The following is a 22,915-nucleotide window of genomic DNA, read 5'->3' as shown; positions in this document are numbered from 1 at the left end:
GCTGAAGAACCCGAGGCAGAAGCCAATAGGCAGTTTATCCTCCGTACAGTCTAGATTTAGCACCGTCAGACTTCCATTTGTTCCAGATATTGAAAGACGATCTGCGGAGACATCATATTGCTTCTGATGAAGACGTTGAGAGAACTGCGAGACTGTGGTTGCGGAAACTAAGTATCGACTTCTTCCGTGACGGCTACAGAAAACTTGTCCATCGTTGACAGAAATGTATCCGACTGGCTGGTGATTATGGGGAAAAGTGAAATTTGTACTTAAAGATCACACTCTAAGGATTATTTCTGCGTTTAATTTATTAAAATATTCCCATCGAAACCCAATTACTTTTCATTCAACCCTCGTAAATAAAACTGACTATATTTTGCTCATATGCTAAATTGTTTGGAGTGTTCATACTTGGGCAATCCACCAGGTACAAACTACGGACACAATACATCCTCACACACGTTTTATAAAGAGTAATTCTCTGCGGTCTTTCTCAGTTCCATCGGAGTATTTTCTGTACCAGAAACGGTATTTGCTGGTGCTAATATCAATGTGATTTCTCCGGAGATGAAAAAAAAATATAATAGTGGGCAAGAACTGTGTGGGTGTTTTGGGTACGCCCCTTATGGATCCCAAAGGATACCACCATCCAGTACACACCGTAGCGCGACAGACCGGCCGATTTTAACTTAGTCGAGGAACAGTCATTCGTGTATGAGTAAAGAATGCGGTTTATGTTTTATGTCCCATCAATGCTAACTGGACACTGTGTGTTGGTGTGCGAATCGTATGGGAATTAAGTTCGGAAACATTATCTTGTGCGGCGAAGTATCACAGTTAAGTGACAGGCTAAATCACGCGAATAGGCAAATTAAACTATGTTTTTGTATGCATTTGATAATCTAATCCGGTTACCGTCACTGCCGACTAAGCTCTAGGGTTCTAACGTTTCATCTAGCCATATTGCTTTCCTACCGCACGGACACAATTGCCCGAATCAGTCTTAGTACAATTATACCACTAACCTTAAAATCCAAATCTGAAATAATTACTAGGAACAAATTTGTTACTACAAAAGGTATTACTGTTTTAATGGCTTCATTTGTGTCTCTATCCTAGGCCCACCCGCTAAATGGTGGCTAGAAAATGTATCCCGAAAAAGGGATACTTTTGCGGTCTTACGGTTATATCTCGTTAAGGACTCAGAGTATCAAAAATATGGGCCTATTAAAATTTGTAGGGCATTGAATTCCGCATTAACTTGAGACCAGACGTACATTTTTTTTCACCATACTGGTGGCCATCAAAGTTGGAACGTTTTACGTACGAGGGCTATTCGGAAAGCAGGTTCCGATCTGCTGCAAACTACTGTGAAAATGAAAAATGTTTTATTTGCAACAGTTAGCTACAACTTGCAGCTATTTATATAGTTGCCGATTCGACGTAGACTTTTGTCGCAGAGTTGTACCAACTTTCATAGCCTCGTCACAGAATGCAGCCGCCTGTGCTTTTCGCGAATTCTCTTCACAGGTCAACAGCTCGTTGTCGGTGCCAAAATGTTGTCTTCATAGCCAACAGTTCATAAGAGCAGAGATGAAACTCAGAGAGAGCCACTGAAGGGCTGTGTTTTGGAAGATCAAACACTTCACACTGAAAACGTTACAGGAGCATCTTCTTTGCCGATGCCGGAGGAGCATCTTCACTGCCCCTGCACAATGCGACTGAGAGTCAACTTTCATAAGCGTTTGTATTGGAAGGGATCTTAAAAAAATAAATGAAAAATAAAATAAAAATAAAAAATAAAAGAATGCGCCTGGTTAGTGTCCTATAACTTTTTAATAGGACCATGTTCTCGACATTGTGAGTCGTTCGAGAAAATATTGCCTTTGGGGGTACATTTTTAGCCTCATTACTTACGCACAATTACGCCAGCGGGTGGAGTGCACACTGGACCACGAATGACGCCATTAAAACAATAAAACCTTTTGTAGGAATTATTTCTGATTTGTCTAGTTTTCTGGTTTAACACTGTCGGCCTGAACGGCGAAATACGAGTATAAACATGTCATGGATGTTGATATCGGACAGAAAAGTGGAATTTTCTTGTAAGTATGAAGAAAACGGTTTAATTATAGTTTAGTCACTTAAGTAAATTATTTCAAAATCTTTCTTCTATTATTAACGATTTATTATCTAGACTCTAATATTATTAATTACATACATACGCAACAACTACTCACCGTTTCAAAGTAGGAGCAACAGCGAATGGAGCGATGTGACAGGGAGCAGAGCTGAGCTCAACGTAATTAAGAAAATCAACCACTACGAAACGCTTGCGTGTCGATGCAAAATTGAGACCTTCCCCTGGCGCAGATAAGTCTGCGAAGTCAAAAGCTTCCTCCGTGAGATCACAGCACGTCGAGATGTGGTCTTAGATTCCGAGTCACAGAAACATTCATACTTCGGCAAATACCTGCCACTTACAGAATGAAACACCCATTCAGTCTGCGACCACGAAGCACTGTTCAGCCGATGTCAAGAAAAAGCCGACATTTTGAAGCGGTTATTACATGAAGTTAGGGTGAAAAATCCTGTGAGAGGCACTGGGTCACGAACCTAGAACACCTGGCCGTAAGAGGGCGGGTCGTGAGCCGTGCCACAGCAAGCAGGTTTTCATTTACACGCTGGACACCGGCAGTCTGCTAGTCCTGCGTCAGTGTCGGCGTTTTCACGGAGGACGCCCAGCGTGGCGCTTCAGCCACGAATGAAACAGGAAGAAAGCCCTAATATATGGTACAATGCAAACTGCCTCTTGTTGTTCGCTTTACAGTGATACTAGACGTATACGTGTTTTCGCTGAAAATTGAAACGAATTTCCTGCGTCGTTCGTAATTAATGGCCCACACGAATCATTCCTCTGCCGCAAAAGCCAAATGGGTAGCAGCCGAGTTGATGCCAGTTATCCGGCACGCCTCATTGGGCAGCGAGTTTCTCCGTGGCTTCTCTCGTCAGGAAAGCGAGCGGATAGAATTGAGCGAGGTGAATGAATTTGTTCTTCCTGCGGGGCTTTCCACTTTCCGCTCAGCACAGCATTCACGGCTCAGACCCACCTCCTCCTCGCAGTACGGTTAGTGCCATGGGGCAGCTTCCAGTGAGACGTGCAAGGTTCTATTCTCACTACGCGTCCCTAACTTCTAGTGTGCTGGATACATCATGTAACAACACTCCCACTATACTGTGAGTTTGGAGTTCGATCGTGTTGAAGGAGCTACTATATATAAGGGGCAATGAGAAAGTTTCTGTTAGAGGACGTTGCTGCAGCGTGTATGCAACATAGCGCGACTCTGATGCATTATATAAGCACCGAAGCACCGACATGTAGGCATTAGTGTAGCCTTCGTGTCTTTCCGACGTGCATGCGGCCAAAGTGGAAACATGAAACTATAGCGATGTTATTATCAATGAGTCCAAACAGGATCAACGTGCTGTTATGCCTTTCTTGGCTGCCGAAGAAGCCATCGGAGAATGAAGAATGTGTATGCAGAAGCTTGTCTATCGAAAACAACAGTTGTTCAAGAAACCCGAAAAAAAAAAGTTGCTGCTTCATGATAGCAGAAGTTACGCCAACTCAAGCGGGACACACTTCAGCACCCGCCCTAAAGCCCTTGGTCAACTTTCATCCGACTATCACGCCGAAGGTCCCTTATAAAAGGCCTTGAAGGATCGACTATTCTTGTCGGACGAGGATGTGTAACACGCAGTTACGGACTTCTTCACGCAGGACAGTGTTTTGGCATACCAATTCTGATCGCCCCTTCTACTTGACAACGTACATAACTACATTGTTAAAACAGGTAGGAAAATGATACGCGCAGAAAGTCAAAGGCGATTTAGAGTTCAGAAGATAATACATCTTATGTGCCATCACAAACCTTTTCCACACGTTTCTCTCTTCAGATGTCTGCAGCCATATTGCTCCCGCATGGTATCTACATCGTCTGACAATCGCTAAAGACCAGAGACATTATGAGGCAGGAATAATCACAAGCAATCATGGACGGCATGGAACACCGTACGGACGTAACAGAGGTGAGTTGGTCTATTTATAACGAAAACTGGAAAAGATTTCACCACATTAGAAAGCAGGATAACACATATCAGTGACGATCACACACCCGGTAAAAATATTCATAAAATTCCCTTTTTGAAAAGCTATGATAAATCGAATATTTTGATCTGAAACTCCTGCCACACGACGCTGTTCGCTCGTTGGTGCATTCTTTTCTTTCTTTTGTCAGTAGTGAGTACTGCTAAGTACATTATGTGCGGCCCAAGAATACTCGCTTTCTACAAATTTGTCCCAGGTAAGTGATCACACCGGCGATGCTCACGAATATTCTGTGATGTCTAACTCGTCCCTCCCTCTCACCACACCAACTTGAGACCAGGATCGCTCTGGAGAACTATTGCTGACCCCAACCAACATGCTCCCTACACTTACGACCTCTTTTTCACGATACTGTGGTTGAAGTGGGACACATTTAAGAGGCTTCCGATCATACAAATCAGCTTGATTTGAATCGCCACGAAATGGTTCTGGCAGGGACACGTGTACCGCCAGCGATTGCAAGGTATATAGCGATCTGCCTCGGAGTGAGATGTGTGTTTTTCTTTCGCCACTAGCGTTACGTATCGACCTTCTAGCGGTGTGGTGCTCCGCGCATGGCCAACGCAATGTTTTTCCATAGCGTTTTCGTATTCAGCGCCGTTTATTAATCGCGGGATGAAACGTTTGGACACATCCATTACTGTGGCCACAGTAATGACAATCAGACCATCTCCGAGCCATCCAACCACTCGTCCACGATCGTAAGCAATCAAACAATATCGTGCAGACATGCTGCTGTACCACACGGAATGTCGCAATAACATATTCCACAACAACCTACGTCAAACACAGCATTGCATGAAGTGCATGTGTAGTGTGTTTGTGCACAAGCTTCGCTGCAGTTAACACATCCTATCTTCTATATTTCCTTTTATTATCATTGGTCTGGTGTTCTACAGCAATTGACGGTTGTTCCGTAGCAACTGGCAGCTGTTGGTTAGCAAGTTTTAAGCAGTATATATAATGTTGCTTATCCATCTGCCATTAGGATGTTCCCTTATCTCTTGCCATTCTTCAGTATAAGGCCAAAGATAGAACTAGATGATCTTCAAAACTCCTTTGTTGTCATATTATAACTGAGACAATTGCACCTGTCACCTTCCGCTGACGTCACCATCAGGAATGATGACATACCGGCATGTGCCAAGGTCAAGGAGGAGAGGGCCATATGCCAAGGTCAACGAGCAGAGCACCTCCCCATCCCCCACCCCCATCGCCCATCCAACCTGCTTTTGTAGCAGCGAGACTCTACTGCAGTTCGCATGCATCTCATATTTCGCTGAAATCAGCACCCACCCACCCCTGGCACGTTCACAGATTTTGCACGGAGCACCCTCACTCTGCGATCACTCCTTCGCTCTGCAACTACGTTAGCATTACTGTTTCTTAAAAAACTGCTTTAAGTACTGGCTCACCGCTCCTCATATTGGTAACTTTTATTTGTAGCTATATATCATTCGGTACGGAATATTGGAACGAGTAAATAGCATATTTCTATATAAAATATTAATAACGAAATATGAATTCTTATTTGTTGATATGTTCAGACATACTTGTACTCTGCCCAGTATTAAAATCTGATGTTATTTCCACCACAGTTGCCGCCTATGCTGTTTCACAGCCTGTCCAACCCAGACGTGTGGAAGTGTTTTCACTTTGTCGAAGACACTAACCACAGCACTCCACGAACACAAGCAAGCCACGCAGTTGCCGAAATGGTCGTGCCGAGCCTCTGGTCCATCAAAATCTGCCCTCGGTCAAACTCGGATAAATCGCGCGCCTTCCCAGTTCTACAACGGACCGCACGCTCACCGATACTCCGTGCGCCGTGCGTGTGCCTGGCCAGCAGTCATTCCTCTCCGGGTGCCCGGCCCCCGGTAGCTGAATGTTCAGCGTGACGGACTTCAGTCCTCTGGGCTCGGGTTCGATTCCCGCCCAGGGACAGGCTGTTGTGCTGTCCTCATTCCCATCGACTGCAGGTCGCCGAAGTGGCGTCATGCTGAAAGACCAGCACGCGGCGAACGGTCTTCCCGACGGGGGTCCTAGCCGTACGATTAAATTAAAAATTTCTCGCCAGGGGACACTGCTGTCACTGGAAGGGTTTATATCGATAGTAGGTCGGTGGATATAACGTTCTGGCTGATCAGTATATTTTAGGGGACATCAACGATACAAAGCCCGGATAGAGAGTGTGGCAACACTTAGTACCACTTAACTGTAGTTCCCAGTCAAGGATGTTATTGCATTGCACAACATTCTAGTTGGGTTCAGCCAACAGTTGTCACGAGGTTCAAGTTGGCGTTATCTTCCGACACAAAGTATTTTGTCAGGTGCACGAGCAAGTGCTACAGTCAAGTCACCACCACCATCAACAAACACTGTTAGCCGAGAAGATGTCACTTTCGATCAGCTCTGAGTCCGGAGGTGACTGTACAGTCCGATGAGTGACGTACACTGTCTGACGCAGTGATGACAGCTAATACCGCATGGAACAACTTCTATCCTTCCATTTTGTCTCAGCAGTACCTGTTCTTTTCTCCACTGCCTGTTACCAGTCGCTGTTTTCTTCAGAAAGAAATGCCCCACTATGGACTAGTCACCACCAAGATGAATGGTCAAGGGCTGAGGGCTCCTAGTCGTTATCATTAATGTCACGCATCTTCGTATTAGCCTTAATTGCATCTTTAAATCGTTGCCTCTACCCTCCTATACACCGTTTGACCGCTGTTAACTCAGAGTAAAACATTTGTTTGGAAATGTGATTACTGACCAAGTAGACTACATGCCCTGCCCATCGTAACTGGTGTCTTAAAATCAAACCTTTTATACGGGTTGCATGTGTCTCTTTCAATGAAGAATGCTGGACATTTGTGCGCCTATCTTGTCATGTTACTCCTCTTCAGGCATCGCCGGTGATACTGTTCCAGGTTTTCGAGGTACCGTCTGTAACGTGTTCAGCATTCAGACCCATAAAAGACAGTGGGAATTACAAATGAATTGTATGAGGATATTTGTTGCACCATTGACATCGTGGTTGTCAAATAGTCGAGATCTTTGTCTGGCAAAGGATACTCCAGCACGGTTAATTCTGTACCGAATTTCCGAATCTACACTTTCAGTTCACGAGATGATGTTGCCAAGGTAATGAGTTAGCTACTTGAACACTCACTTCTTCCATGGTGGCACTGATATTTTGTTCTTCCCGGGATGCTGGTTGGTTTGGTCGGTAAAGAATGTGTGTTTTTCCGATACACAGTATGAGACCAATCTTTTTCTATGCTGCAGAGAAGGCATTCAGGATTAACACTAGTTCTTTAGACGGAGCTACAAGTGCATCATCACCAGGATAATTTAATTCAACTAGTGTTGCAGGAAATATTAGAGTCTTTGCTTTTAGATGACGCCAGTTAAACACTTCTCATCCATTCCGTAAGTTAGCTGTATATCTGGAAGAAGATTATCTTTGGCTAACTGCATGACAGTGGCAACATACAAGGAAAATAATGAGGGGCAATGGCACCTCCTTGCTTAACACCATTATTGATATGGAATGGCTCCCCAACGCAATCATTACCAATGACAGCTGCTATCATTTCTGTGTAGAGCAAAGACTTAACAATTTACGAAGTCGAATACCTTAGATAAACAAAGGCAAGCCGCGCGGCTCCCCCCGTCGGAGGTTCGACTCCTCCCTCGTGCATGGGTGTACGTGTTTCCTTCGTGTAAGTTACATTAAGTAGTGTGTAAGCTTAGGGACCGATGGCCTCAGCAGTTTTCTCCCATAAGATCTTACCCAAACTTTCCAAATAAAGGCAATGTAAGGAGTTTTGTTTCCATCTGTGGTTCCTCTAGAAGGCCAGAAGTCACAATGACTGACTGGTGGTAATTCTACAACTAATGGCATGACACGATTTGCGAGAATTGGAGTAATTAGCTTTCCTAAACAAGGCAGCAACGATATTCCGTGGTAGTTATTGCAGACTGTGCGATCTCCTTTGTGAAATATGGGAATCACCAGTCTGTATCTGAAATCTGGAGGCATTTATTCAGTTTCCCACATTATGTGCCTTTTGAGTTCCTCACTACATTCTTTGAGAGCTTTCGCTGAGGTACCATTAGGACTAGCGTCCTTTGTTGCTTCGCTTGGTTGAGAACACATTCACTTCATCTAATGTTGGTGGGTAGTCAAGTTGTTCTTTAATGGGTGCTCACTTTATTATGACGTACACTTCCCATGACTAACTCATTCCTGATTGAGGTCTTCAAACTTTTCTTCCTACTACTAATGCTTGAGCAATGGCCCTTTAGAAGTCTACGATTGCCAGTGGACCAAAGTGGATTTCTACAAAAGAAGGTTCGACCATAATTGCTTTTGTGGTTTGGAAGAGTTGTCGCGTATCTTTGTCTGCAAAATATTCTAAATCTTTAGCTTTTGTTCTTCACCACACATTCTTCAGCATACAGTTGGATTACGTGCTCTTGCTTTGGCAAGACGAAGGAAAGGCTTCTTTCTTAGCGATGGCGTTCCCGTCCCTTACACATGTTTGCATCTTCTCTGAGAGCAATCCATCAACTGCTTCATTGTTTTCATCAAACCACTCCTGATGCTGCCTGGTCTTATGTCCTAAAGTTTCTTTTTGCAGGCATCTAGAATAGTGGTCTCCAGCTCTCCCAGTGTTGTGTTACATCACGACGTAATTCCTTTGATAGCGTTTGATGAAGCCGTTTCTTCTGCCGTGAGGCATTTTCGGTCTGGCCAAAATCCTCAGCATCAAATTCGTGTCTACAGTTCTTTTGTTTCCTCCTCTAAGTGGAGATTGACAAATGCACAGCGGATCTAATAAGTAGGTGGCCTATCCAACAACCATGGGCTCCTGTCATAGCTTTAGCGATGAAAAGATCGTGTAGATGTCTTGCGGACAATTACATAGTTGACGCGACGTAGTAAGTAAGTGCTTTGATCTAGGGTGCTCTCATGATGTTTTGAAGCGACCTTTCTGATGAAAGATGATGTGCTAATTGTTAATTCCTGTTCATTAAATTCTGAGAGGAGTGTAATACCTTTAACTGCCGACACCTTTCTTGCCAATAAGATAACTGCACACTTTGTGCTCCATACCTAATATGGCATTAAAATCTCCAAGAAAGATTATTATATATGATGTTTGAGAGGATGTCATCTAGATGCGAAAAGAATGTTTCTTTAACATCGTGAGAGTCAACAGTGGGGGCATACGCGCTGATCACTGTGACATGCCGACAGTCATTCAGTCGAAGTCTTGTATACGAAGCGGTCGTTACGCTGAGTTTGCAAGCTCCGCCATGTCCCTAGGAAGCAAAGCCGCTGCTTGTGGTCGATGCTCACGAGGACCTGCCTCTTCCAGAAGAAACCGTATCCTGCACCCAGTTCGTTCTGTTGACCTACACTATGTGATCAACAATATCCAAACACACGTTTTTCACATTAGTCGAATTGTGCTCCCACCTACTGCCAGATACTCTCTATCAGCGACCTCAGTAGTCATTAGCCATCGTCAGAGAGCAGAACGGGGCGCTCCGCGGAACTCACGGATTTCGAACGTGGTCAGGCGATTGGGTGTCACTTGTGTCATGCAACTGTGCGCAACATTTCCACATTCTAAAACATTCCCAGGTCCACTGTGTCCGATGTGGAAACGTCAAGGGACACGTACAGCATAAAAGCGTACAATCCGACCTCGTCTGTTAACTGACAGAGGCTACAGGAATTCCAAACTGCATCAGGATCCACGACAAGTGCTAGGACAGTCAGGCGGGAGGTGAGACAACTTGGATGTCATGGTCGAGCGGCTGCTTAGAAGCCACATATCACGCCAGTAAATGCCAAAGGGCATATCGCTCGCTGTAAGGAGCGTAATCATTGGACGACTGGACAGTGGTAAAACGTGTGGCGATCCGATGGCAGGGTGTGAGTACGGCGAATGCCCGGTCAACTCATCTACCAGCGTGTGTAGTCCCAACAGTAAAATTCGGAGGCGGTGGTGGTACGGTGTCGTCGTGTTTTTCATGGAAGGTTCTTGCACCCCTTGTTGTTTTGCGTGGCACTATTACAGCACTGGTCTACATTGATGTTTTAAGCACCTTCTTGCTTCCCACTGTTGAAGAGCAATTCGGGGATGGCAATTGCATCTTTCAACACGATCTAGTACCTGTTCATAATGCATGGCCATTGGCGAGAGGGTTACACGACTATAACATCCCTGTAATGGAAGTTGTTTAGTAGAGATCGGAAAATATTTTTTATATTGTAACGTGCACCGAGTTGTGACCTGAATCCTATAGAACACCTTTGGGTTGTTTCGGTACGCCGACTTGGTGCCAGGCCTCACCGACCAACATACATACCTTTCCTCAGTGCAGCACTCCGTCAAGAATGGGCTGCCATTCGCCAGGAAACCTTCCAGCACCTGACTGAACGCATGCCTGCGACAATGGAAGCTGTCATCAATAGGCCCGGATTTTAATGACAAGTCATATTTTTTTCTGAACTATAGGGTGAATTTTATAACAATTTATACACAAATCTGGGTATTTTATTGTCGAAAAATGTATTTCGATTGTGCATATAAAGTCATATTTCAACAAATTTTAGTAATAGGTCATATTTCCGTCAACTTTTGCCACAAATACATATACCGTTTTCTCGTATCTTACGGGACACATGAATAAGAAAATTAATACACTCCTGGAAATGGAAAAAAGAACACATTGACACCGGTGTGTCAGACCCACCATACTTGCTTCGGACACTGCGAGAGGGCTGTACAAGCAATGATCACACGCACGGCACAGCGGACACACCAGGAACCGCGGTGTTGGCCGTCGAATGGCGCTAGCTGCGCAGCATTTGTGCACCGCCGCCGTCAGTGTCAGCCAGTTTGCCGTGGCATACGGAGCTCCATCGCAGTCTTTAACACTGGTAGCATGCCGCGACAGCGTGGACGTGAACCGTATGTGCAGTTGACGGACTTTGAGCGAGGGCGTATGTGAGTAGTAAAAAGTGACTATTTTAGAGCACCTTTTCTGGGCTCTTCCCCAAATGATGTTACAGAGTAGTCCCTAAATAGCACAACTGAGTCGTAAATCAGCAACAGGATTGCTGGACGGCCAAACTTTAAGGAAGACGACCGATGGTACGCCTCCCGCCTACATGCCAAGCTATCACTAGAATCTTCCCGTCCCCCTCGCAACTTTTTGATCGGCATAACAGGACTTTTGGCAGAGAGTAGGTTATCGGAAGACTGCTGTGCGGCTCTTCTTTTAGGGTGAAAGTGTAGCTGCACTTTATTGACGAATCAGACAATGGTAAGTAGGTGCAAGACAACTCAAGGACTGCACGTCAGTTTAGCCTTTATGCGCCATTCCAGCCGAGGCAGGACTTAAAAGTTCTCACGTCTGGTCCGCCTGGGGACTTTCTACGGCGTTGATCACAGGTACTCAAGTATTAAATATCTGTTTCAGCCGTTGTTCTGTGTAGTATTTAACACGGTGCAGATGTGGCTTTCGAAGTACACTGTAGGAGTGTCATTTAGAGATGATGATGGGTTTGATGGCGAACACAGTGCGACGAACTGAGTGACTGTATGTAACTCGCCCGCTGTGGAGACGAGGGCAGCGACCAGGGGTCAGTGCCCTCCCGCCGGCACGGCCCACTTGTCTTATCTGCCGCTCGTCCTGGCCCACAAAAAACATCACGCAGCTGCTTGAGCCGGGGCCGGCCCCCTGCCGCAGCACGCACGTACAGCACGCACCACCACCGTAGTCTGCAGCGACACTCATGCCCGTTCCACGACTCGTTGGACGCATACTGACTCACCCCCCCCCCCTTTCCTGTCTATCTTTCCAATGTCGTAAAACAATTGTACAGTTTTCTCTCTTTACTTATTCATAAAACACATTTTTTGTGACACTTTAGTGTCCCAGTGCATTTCTCTACTTATCTCCACAGTATAAACATACTGAACAATCCAAGATAGGACGGTAGGCAGATCGATTTCATCTTCTCTACAGCTATCTTTAATGCAGTTGTATTCAAGTCACGATAACACATCGTTAATTAATTCGCACAGGGTACCAAATTGCCATTATAGATATAAACAACAGTAATTTAGTTGTTTGCTGTTTGTTATTTGTAATGGGAATGTGGTGCCATGTGCGATTTTATTTACGATGAATCATCGTCAATTGACTGTAACTGCACTGCAGATACCTACCCGGCAGCTGAAATCGATCTGCAATAAACAGATTTAAAATTTACAACCGATGGTGCCATTCCTTCTACCTTGCATCTCACCAGTACGGTCGTGGGCACGCTTTTTCTAATGGAAACGTGCCTGAAGAATATTTAATCATTGAATTCGATGTATTTTCTGCGTTTTGCAGACTTTACTGATATTTGCAGTGTTTTTACAAATGCTGGGGTGCATACCACCGTTTTAACTGCCAAAAGTTATATCTGTCCACCGTCTTTGAGTGGGTGCCCTTCACAGCTTGCACTTAATCTTCACTCTCAAGGTTACTTAATTTTCAACTCCCGTGCTGTGTCGCTTACGAGCAATGCGCTAGTGGTTCTGTCCGAGCATTACCGGCAGTAATGTCACTGAGGTCCATAATGCAGCAGGGGGCTGCAGAGAGCTGAACAAAGAAACAACATACGAAAGCCTCTTTCAATATGCGGCAGGACGGTCACGAGATGGAATTTAGTAGGTACTGTTTACAGCCACATTGAAACTAATCCCAATTCCGTATAAGTTTTCTCCACCAACTCACGTAATGAAACTGTTCGTATAGCAAACGTAACAATCGCGATTTGATGAAATGGCAATACTTACAAGCAACAATCGTTTTCACTATGGAACGGCATACGCCACTTGTTCCAGTGTAAAAGAAGTGTTGTCCGACAGAACATCGAACTACACAGACAGGAAGAACTCAGAATATGTGCCTGGCAGCACGACGTACGCCGGTTTTCCTCTGTTCCTTCCAGTACTGCGGGAAATTCCTCTTCAGTAACCTATTACAAACGGCTACCTCTGTGACTTGCGCCCCCTAATCCTTGCATTCCACGGTGCGCCCGAGTCTGGCACAGCCATGCGGACAGTCTTTTCCGACTGTTGGCAAAACTTACTACAACCACCAGTGCAGCGTCGAAATTACAAAATGAGGCTACTCGTCGCTAGTGTGGCTTAAAGAGGAAATGCAAAACACTAGCCGCTGGGCTCGTCTGTCCTCGGACCCACCGTGCCGCAGCAGCGCCCAGCCACAGACCAGTCCAGAAAATTGAAGGATCCGACGAATAGGTCGGAAATTGAGCACCGCCAATAGTCGCTATATCGTCTCAACTGGTTTCTAGCAAATTCTACTGATAATCTGTACAACAAAAATTTAAAAAATAAAATAAAAACGGAACAGGACGACAGTCTACAGGCAAAAAAAGGACACACACATGCTGCCATTGTAACAAACTGAACCTTTCAACTCGTATTACACGTCGGCAAGTCCGCCACGTTCGTTACACACCTCCAGCCAGCTAACGGCTCCGCGCACTCTCAGGCTGCGCCTTCCTATTGAGTGCGTGTAGGTCCGGTGAACTGCAACAGTCAGCCATAAGACCGGCAAATGACAAGGGAACGCACTTGCAAAATTTTGTGAAGTTTTCGGCGTAGTCAGAGCGGCTTTATTTTAAAACACCAGTTCCGCTCCACACGGCCTATTACTCGCGAGGGCCAGCCGTCTGTCTTTGCCTTTCGCGAGCTACAAGCAACTGCTCTACGAAACTGTTCTTAACATTCATCGCTTTTAGTAACACTCCCCTTGAGAGCAGAATGTAGACATTTTCAGTGGCCATGCCAATGCAACCTTTCCCTAAAATTGACTCAGACTACAACTCAGCCCCCCATCTCCAGGTCGGAGAAAAGCTCCCGTCCCAAGATACCTGAAATCTGCGCCGTCGTCGTGGCCGGGAATGACACGTTACAAATTGGTAAACAGCAGCAGGCGGCAAAACGGATAGCAGCAGCCGAAGCCGAGACCAAATAGGCATACGGCGAGGTTCAGATTCGACCATCTGCGTCAACACATTGCCACTGACCTAGTACAATTAGTCAATAATCAGAAACCACGCTTTCATAAGAACACAACGGATCCAAATTAGTAGCGCTGCACTGTTAACTCTTGTCTTCCCGCCTAAATTATTTTCTCGGAGACAGGCACCGAAGAGAAACCATTTGTGGCTTGTTTTCATAACCTGTACATGCCAGCCAATTCGGATTAGAAATTGCCTCACTGCAGGAAAGTCCCACTATGTTCCTGACTCAGGAACACCACAGCCATTTAGAGACGTACTTACCGACCTGTGTCTGCAAACTTTGCACCAACCGGCACTCACCTGAAACAGATAATACATTATGTAGCTCTCAACATGATGTAGAGAAACACGGCTTATTAAACACCGCACTTTTACAACTGGTGTCGGAGAAAAATAATGCAAGCATATTGGGGGGAAATAAAAGGAGGTTCAGTTATACACAGCAAAGGTAGCACGATCGACGAACAACGATGGCGTAAGAGTTGTGATTGGCAGATTTGTCTCCTCCTTCACGGTACGAGTATATGAGAACGACACTGACAACAGCTCTAGCAGCATCTTACAACTTAACGCACTTTGTGTTTACTATCTTTAAGGCTGAGACCTACACTGAAGAGCCAAAGAAACTCGTATACCTGACTAATATCGTGTAGGGCTCCCGCGAGTACGCAGAAGAGCCGCAACACGACGTGACATGTACTCGATTAATGTCTGAAGTTGTGCTGGAGGTAATTAACACCATGAATCCTTAGAGGCTGTCCATAAATCCGTAACAACTCGAGGGGGTGGACATCCCTTCTCAACAGCACATTGCAAGGCATCCCAGACAGCCTCAATAATGTTAATGTCTCAAAAGTTTGGTGGCCAGCGGATATGTTTAAACTCAGAAGAGTGTTCCTGGAGCCACTCTGTAGCAATTCTGGACTTGAGGGGTGTCGCAACGTTCTGCTCGAATTGCCCAAATCCGTCGGAATGCACAATGGCCACGAATGCAGGTGAACAGACAGGATGGTTACTTACGTGTTATCCGCCAGAGTCGTATCTATACGTATCAGAGATCCCGTATCACTCCAACTGCTCGAATTGCCCAAATCCGTCGGAATGCACAATGGCCACGAATGCAGGTGAACAGACAGGATGGTTACTTACGTGTCATCCGCCAGAGTCGTATCTATACGTATCAGAGATCCCGTATCACTCCAACTGCACACGCCACACACCATTACACAGCCTCCGCTAGCTTCAATAGTGACCTGCCGAATGCACGGTCCATGGATTCATACCGGTACATGTTCAACCGCTCGATAAAATTTGAAACGAGACTCGTTCGACCAGGCATCATGTTTCCAGTCATCAACAGTCCAACAGTTAACGGGCCAGGCGAAGCGTAAAGCTCTGTGTTGTGCAGTCATCAAGGATACACGAATAGGCTTTCGGCTCCGTAAGCCCATATCGATTATGCTTCATTCAATCGTTCGCACACTGACACTTGTTGATGGCCCAGCACTGAAATCGGCAGCAATTTGCGGAAGCGTAGCGCTTCCGTCACGATGAACGATTCTCTTCAGTCGTCGTTGTTCCCGTTCTAGCAGGATCTTTTTCCCGCCGCAGCGATTTCGGAGATTTGATGTTTTCTCGGATTACTGATATACACGGTACACTCGTGAAATTGTTGTACGGGAAAATCCCCACTTCATCGCTACCTCAGAGATGCCGTGTGCAATCGCTCGTGCGCCGACTATAACACCACGGTCAAACTCACTTAAATCTTGATAACCTGCCATTGTAGCAGCAGTAACCGAAATAAAAACTGTGCCAGACACTTGTTGTCTTATATAGGTGTTGCCTACCGCAGTGCCGTATTCTGTTTACACATCTGTGTACTTGAACGCCCACGTCTATATCAGTTTCTTCGGATCTTGAGTGCATTATTAGGTTCTCGAGGTTGGTAAACGTGCGACAGATCCGGTGTGACCTGGAGGATACCCTTGAGTCGCATGGCAGAGATGGTGAGACGTGTCAAGGTCCCATACTTGAGGAACGTGGGAAGCATGATCAGTAGTCTATGGGGCACGCATCCTCGTCCATAAATATCACACTCCTATATTTATTACAGCATTCCGGATGGATATGATCTGGTTATTCTCAAACATTGCAAAACGGCGTAGAGGACTAGAAATCCTAAGAAGCCTGATGAGAAATGAGACCTTACAGGAAGAACAATTATTTTACATACATAGTGCCATATTTTCCTACTGGGGAGCAGGTTGTACCATCAAGAGTACCTGTGCTATCAATTAATTCTCTCGTCGCTGCTTGGTACAACTACTTCACAATTATGGACAGTGACAAGACAGTGAGTGTTATTGTTTACATCCAATGGGACTCATACACCAACCAGCTAAAACTTCAAAAGTTTATTCAAACCTTTACCTTGGTTTTGGCACATATAAACCAGTGTTCCTAAGAAGAATTAATTAAATGTAAAATTAGGATATGTTACCACCAGTACATGAAAGTCAGCGAATATGGAAATTTTCTAGGTGCAGAATTCAGGAATAGAATATCGGCTGTAAAACTTAATGTATGGAATATCGGTGGAACAGCGAGGTCAGAGAGTGGACACACATCTTCATCGCCACAGTAAATACACTCCTGGAAATTGAAATAAGAACACCGTGAATTCATTGTCCCAGGAAGGGGAAACTTTATGGACACATTCCTGGGGTCAGATACATCACATGATCACACTGACAGAACCACAGGCACATAGACACAGGCAACAGAGCATGCACAATGTCGGCACTAGTACAGTGTATATCCACCTTTCGCAGCAATGCAGGCTGCTATTCTCCCATGGAGACGATCGTAGAGATGCTGGATGTAGTCCTGTGGAACGGCTTGCCATGCTATTTCCACCTGGCGCCTCAGTTGGACCAGCGTTCGTGCTGGACGTGCAGACCGCGTGAGACGACGCTTCATCCAGTCCCAAACATGCTCAATGGGGGACAGATCCGGAGATCTTGCTGGCCAGGGTAGTTGACTTACACCTTCTAGAGCACGTTGGGTGGCACGGGATACATGCGGACGTGCATTGTCCTGTTGGAACAGCAAGTTCCCTTGCCGGTCTAGGAATGGTAGAACGATGGGTTCGATGACGGTTTGGATGTACCGTGCTCTATTCAGTGTCCCCTCGACGATCACCAGAGGTGTACGGCCAGTGTAGGAGATCGCTCCCCACACCATGATGCCAGGTGTTGGCCCTGTGTGCCTCGGTCGTATGCAGTCCTGATTGTGGCGCTCACCTGCACGGCGCCAAACACGCATACGACCATCATTGGCACCAAGGCAGAAGCGACTCTCATCGCTGAAGACGACACGTCTCCATTCGTCCCTCCATTCACGCCTGTCGCGACACCACTGGAGGCGGGCTGCACGATGTTGGGGCGTGAGCGGAAGACGGCCTGACGGTGTGCGGGACCGTACCCCAGCTTCATGGAAACGGTTGCGAATGGTCCTCGCCGATACCCCAGGAGCAACAGTGTCCCTAATTTGCTGGGAAGTGGCGGTGCGGTCCCCTACGGCACTGCGTAGGATCCTACGGTCTTGGTGTGCATCTGTGCGTCGCTGCGGTCCGGTCCCAGGTCGACGGGCACGTGCACCTTCCGCCGACCCCTGGCGACAACATCGATGTACTGTGGAGATTTCACGCCCCACGTGTTGAGCAATTCGGCGGTACGTCCACCCGGCCTCCCGCATGCCCACTATATGCCCTCGCTCAAAGTCCGTCAACTGCACATACGGTTCAAGTCCACGCTGTCGCGGCATGCTACCAGTGTTAAAGACTGCGATGGAGCTCCGTATGCCACGGCAAACTGGCTGACACTGACAGCGGCGGTGCACAAATGCTGCGCAGCTAGCGCCATTCGACGGCCAACACCGCGGTTCCTGGTGTGTCCGCTGTGCCGTGCGTGTGATCATTGCTTGTACAGCCCTCTCGCAGTGTCCGGAGCAAGTATGGTGGGTCTGACACACCGGTGTCAATGTATTCTTTTTTCCATTTCCAGGAGTGTAGATACGACGAAAAGAATCTTGTGCGACGATAACGTTTTTCCTCCGATTAGCTAATTTCAGGGAGACTCCGACAAGAACATTTGAAAAACGGGTGAGAGGAATTAGGTCACATATACGATTACGAGAGACGCGCCCAGTAATAAAATATGACCGAACCTACGTAGTGTACACGCGAATAGAGTTTGCAATGCAGTAGCACACAGCCGCGGAAGAGCGTGAAACAGAGAACGATTCCGGTGGCTTGTGCAGACCAGGGGCGGGATCTCGCCGTCTGTTTGAGTGCGGTCGAGCTGCCTCACAGTGATCACCACTGGCAGGGGCACGTGATCCGGGAGCGGCTTGCAGTAAGTGGCACGGCAGAGTCACCTGTTGTTTGCTGAGGAATCGCCTATCGCGAAGTAAGTACCTACAATCGTGCTGTAAGTGGAGAAGGTAGTGGACAGAGACAAAAGCTGCCAGAGCCACGCCGACGCCCTGTCTAGAGAAAAGGCTCCTCGCCTTAAGAGACCGCTGACAAACCTCGCACAAGGAGGCCGACGCTTAACTGAAATGCCTGCTCGGCGACTACTGTTCGGTACATCGAGAGGACATCTGGGGAACAGAGTGTAATATGATTTCGCAACCAGTTGAAGAGGTGACACTTTACGCTACTCGCGGCGATGCGCGGCCCGTAACTTGGAGTACTGCAGCCTCGGTATTAGTGTCGTGTCATATCGGAACGGCATTTGGAGACATTTCAGTGCCGGGAGTGGGCGCCGAACGCCGGAGAGAGCGCTGCCGAGTCATTTCGTGCGGCCGTCGCCTCCACGGGTGAGTCAATGCCGCGGGCCGCCAACTTTCCCCGCTCGGGCACCGGGACTGGCCGTCGCATTGTCTTCGCCGTCATTTCCCACTCGTCGACACGCACGAGCCGCGGACTCGCACAGGGCGAGCGCACACTTTCCTGGGGTCGGCTGCCCCGCTCCCTCTGTTAGCGAACCTTCGGCGTCGGCTACGTTTCCCCTCAGCCCGACAAAGGCGGCCACCAGAGAGCGGCTGCTCTCCAACCGGGCACTTTCCCTAGGCACCTTTAACAATTTTTGCAGACGGTGCCACGTAAATAACAGTAACAATAACAAGATGTCCGCACGCATCTCGTGGTTGTGCGGTAGCGTTCTCGCTTCCCACGCCCGGGTTCCCGGGTTCGATTCCCGGCGGGGTCAGGGATTTTCTCTGCCTCGTGATGGCTGGGTGTTGTGTGATGTCCTTAGGTTAGTTAGGTTTAAATAGTTCTAAGTTCTATGGGACTGATGACCATAGATGTTAAGTCCCATAGTGCTCAGAGCCATTTGAACCATTTTTTTTAACAACACGTCCAGCGGGGAGACGGAGCTGCGACCGACGGAATCGAGAACAAAATATTTTTTTCTTTTCTGAGGCAACTATTGGTTGAAGGCATAAAGGTTCCGCGCTCTTCCTGAAGCGCTTGAGAAGTGACTTCAGCTGTTTACTCACACAGCGCATCGGAACAGTCAGACATCCGTAGACACCGAAAAAAAAAAAAAAAAAAAAACCAATAATTAGTGACATAGTTTGCTTGCGCTTAAAAATTTTTTTTCTCGATGCTTCTGTGACAACCTATAGCCCACAGGAGTTATGCTTGAACGATACGTACATGAAAATAATAAAATATTCAGTCTGAACGCGTGGAATTGAGGTGGCGGGACCCGACGGGCACTGAGCCGCAGGGCGGAACTCTAGAGACTTTCAGCCAGAGGCGACCTCTCCCGCACGGATCTGGTATCATCACGGCCCCGTTCCGCCGTAACTGAATACAAAGACCGTCGCGTCGGGTAACGTTACCGGCTCCAAGGACACCTTCAAATCGGCATCCCAGATTCACGGCAGGTACAAGTTCTCCTCGCGCATTAAGCCGCGCCTAATTCGTTTCATTGTGTGACGCAGTACTCCCTAATGACATAAGGCAACGAAAGACCCGTCTATCGACTGTGAAGTGTGGCGGGCTCTGACGAACACGCAAAAACTACTACTATACCGCGCACGTTCTTTGAAGTCGCTGCACGTGAAACACTATTATTGGAATCATCTCGACACCACAGCGGAGAACGCAAAAAGAAAGAAAATGCCGGCTGCGGTTTTCTTCGAATTCACTGGATGCAGGTGCCAGCTCTACGCAGCACTCATCTAGAAACAAACACCGTATCATTTTGATTCGACACGGAAAGACAAATTGATGTTTCTCTGAAAGCGCTTTGACGACAGTGGTAAATTAGCATGTGTTACTGAGAGCCTATTAGCTCGATCGTGCGCGAAAGCAAATGTAAATTATGGAGCCGCTAGATAGGTGTGGAGAAGTATGAAAAAACCGCGTTCTGCCACGGCCTTCACCCTGCTAGGATGGCCGTCAATAATAAACTGTTGGCCAGGCACTCGCGTAACAGGTTATCACAGGCTGCCCCTCACCGGCCCCACGTGGGGATCCACGCTCTGCAACTAGCTCGACGGCTCGCTCCGAGACTCCGTACTTGTCCAGGCGGGCACTACACGGCGCTTACGATGGCAGCCCCGCACCTCATCCAACTGCCTAATTCGGCCATCACCGTTCAACCTCCCTTTCTTTTATATTGCAGTAGCTGACAAACACGACACTGCATTCTTCCAATCTTCTATTAGAAACTGAAATAAAAATAAACTGTGTTTGTAGCGTAATACCGAAGAAATTTCATTTCCATGTATTCGTTAAAAAAACCTTTGAATTTATGAAAAGGTCGTGTAAAGAAATAAACATGATGGACAAACGTATAAGAAGGGCTGCTTCGCGTGTCTACAACGCGATTTTGTGAACGTCTCTACGGCAACGTCACTTCATTGCTTTACAGATGCCTACGCTTTTTGTCTACATCGCTTTGCGCTTCGCAGTTGGAAGCTGTCAAAAACCTTGAGCAGTGTCAGGGATTTCTGTACGTTCACTCGACTGTAGGACTGTCTTATTGCTAAAGAATAAATGTATTAAAACTTCATGAACGACACGGCAATTTTTCACGCATGTCAGTGGTTATGACGTGCTATCTCAACTGTGTGGGGCACCATGATATAATTTTTTAGGTGCATTAGCGCTAAATATGGACACAGTTATCTGTAGCGCTGTAACTTTTTAAAGAGACTCGAGAAACAAATGAGAATTTTATTTTACGTAGCACGTGTAAACACGGTCTCACCCGGGCATACACTTTAAGAGATAGCTTATACACTCAAGAGCCAGAGAAACTGGTACACCAGCCTAATATCGTGTAGGGCCCCCAAGAGCATGCGTAAGTGCCGCAACACGACGCGCCGTGGACTCGACTAATGTATTAAGTAGTGCTGGAGGCAAATGACATTATGAATCGGGCGTGGCTCTCCATAAAGATCTCTTTGAACAGCACGTTGCAAGGCACGTTCATGTCTCACCAGTTTGGTGGCAAGTAACTGTGTTTAAACTCAGAAGTGTGTTCCTGAAGCCACTGTCGCTATCGCAATTCTGGATGTGTGGGGTGTCGTATTGTCCTGTTGGAATTGCCCAAGTCCGTCAGAATGCACAATGGACATGAATGGATGCAGGTGATCAGACAGGATGCTTGTGTACGTGTCACCTGTCAGAGTCGTATCTAGACGTACCAGCGGGTCTCATATCACTCGAACTGCACACGCGCTCCACATCATTACAGAGCCTCAGCCAGCTTAACAGTCCTTTGCTGACATGCAGGGTCCATGGATTCAAGAGGTAGTCTCAAAACGCGTACACGTCCATCAGCTCGATAAAATTTGAAACGACACTCGTTCGACCAGGCAACATTTTCCCATTCATCAACAGTCCAATGTGGGTGCTGACCGGCTCAGGCAAGGCGTAAAGCTTTGCATCGTGCAGTCATCATGGGTACACGAGTGGGCCTTCGGCTTCGAAAGCATATATCGATTATGTTTCGTTGAATGTTTCGCACGCTGACACTTGTTGACGGTCCAGCACTGAAATATGAAGCAATTTGCGGAAGGCTTGCACTTCTGTCTCGTTGAACGATTCTCTTCAGTCGCCGTTGGTTCCGCTCTTGCAGGGTCTTTCCCGAGCAGCACCGATGTTGGAGATTTGAAGTTTTACGGGATTCCTTATATTCACGGTACACTCATGAAATGGTCGTACGGGAAAATCCCCATTTCATGGCTACGACCTCGGAGATGCTGTGTTCCATCGCTCGATAGCCGACTATTACACCAAGTTCACATTCTCTTAAATCTTGATACCATGCAAATTTAGCAGCAGTAACCGATCTAACAACTGCGCTAGCCTTATTATGCCTGTTTACGCATCCCTGTATTTGAATACACATGCCTATACCAGCTTCTTCGGCGCTTCGGTGTATATAAATATGGTAATAAAATATACGAATAAAAAAAAGGAATACCCAGTTAGTCCACAGCGTCGAGTACTGACACTGCGCCTTCCCACTCCAGCAGGCACGCTGCAGATGAGTCTCCAGCGGCATGACAGGATGACCAACGTAACGCGGTTT

At 46.8% G+C, this 22,915-nt stretch overlaps 1 protein-coding gene across 5 annotated transcripts in view; it reads right to left on the bottom strand.

The window, feature by feature from the left end:
- Window positions 1-22,915, bottom strand: part of LOC126279128 (CCR4-NOT transcription complex subunit 6-like) — an 811,221-nt gene that overhangs the window by 502,295 nt on the left and 286,011 nt on the right. Inside the window, exon 2 of one of the 5 annotated variants that reach the window (XM_049979622.1) lies at window positions 14,556-14,594. The exons of the other annotated variants lie outside the window; for them this stretch is intronic. The gene's annotated coding sequence lies outside the window, so the exon portion shown is untranslated. The remainder of the gene's footprint in view (window positions 1-14,555; window positions 14,595-22,915) is intronic. 5 annotated transcript variants of the gene reach the window in all.

The sequence above is a fragment of the Schistocerca gregaria genome, chromosome 6, assembly GCF_023897955.1.
Source record: "Schistocerca gregaria isolate iqSchGreg1 chromosome 6, iqSchGreg1.2, whole genome shotgun sequence".
Classification (NCBI taxonomy): domain Eukaryota; kingdom Metazoa; phylum Arthropoda; class Insecta; order Orthoptera; family Acrididae; genus Schistocerca; species Schistocerca gregaria.
The sequence above is the reverse complement of the archived record's forward strand: the minus strand, read 5'-3'. Positions and strand labels throughout refer to the sequence as shown.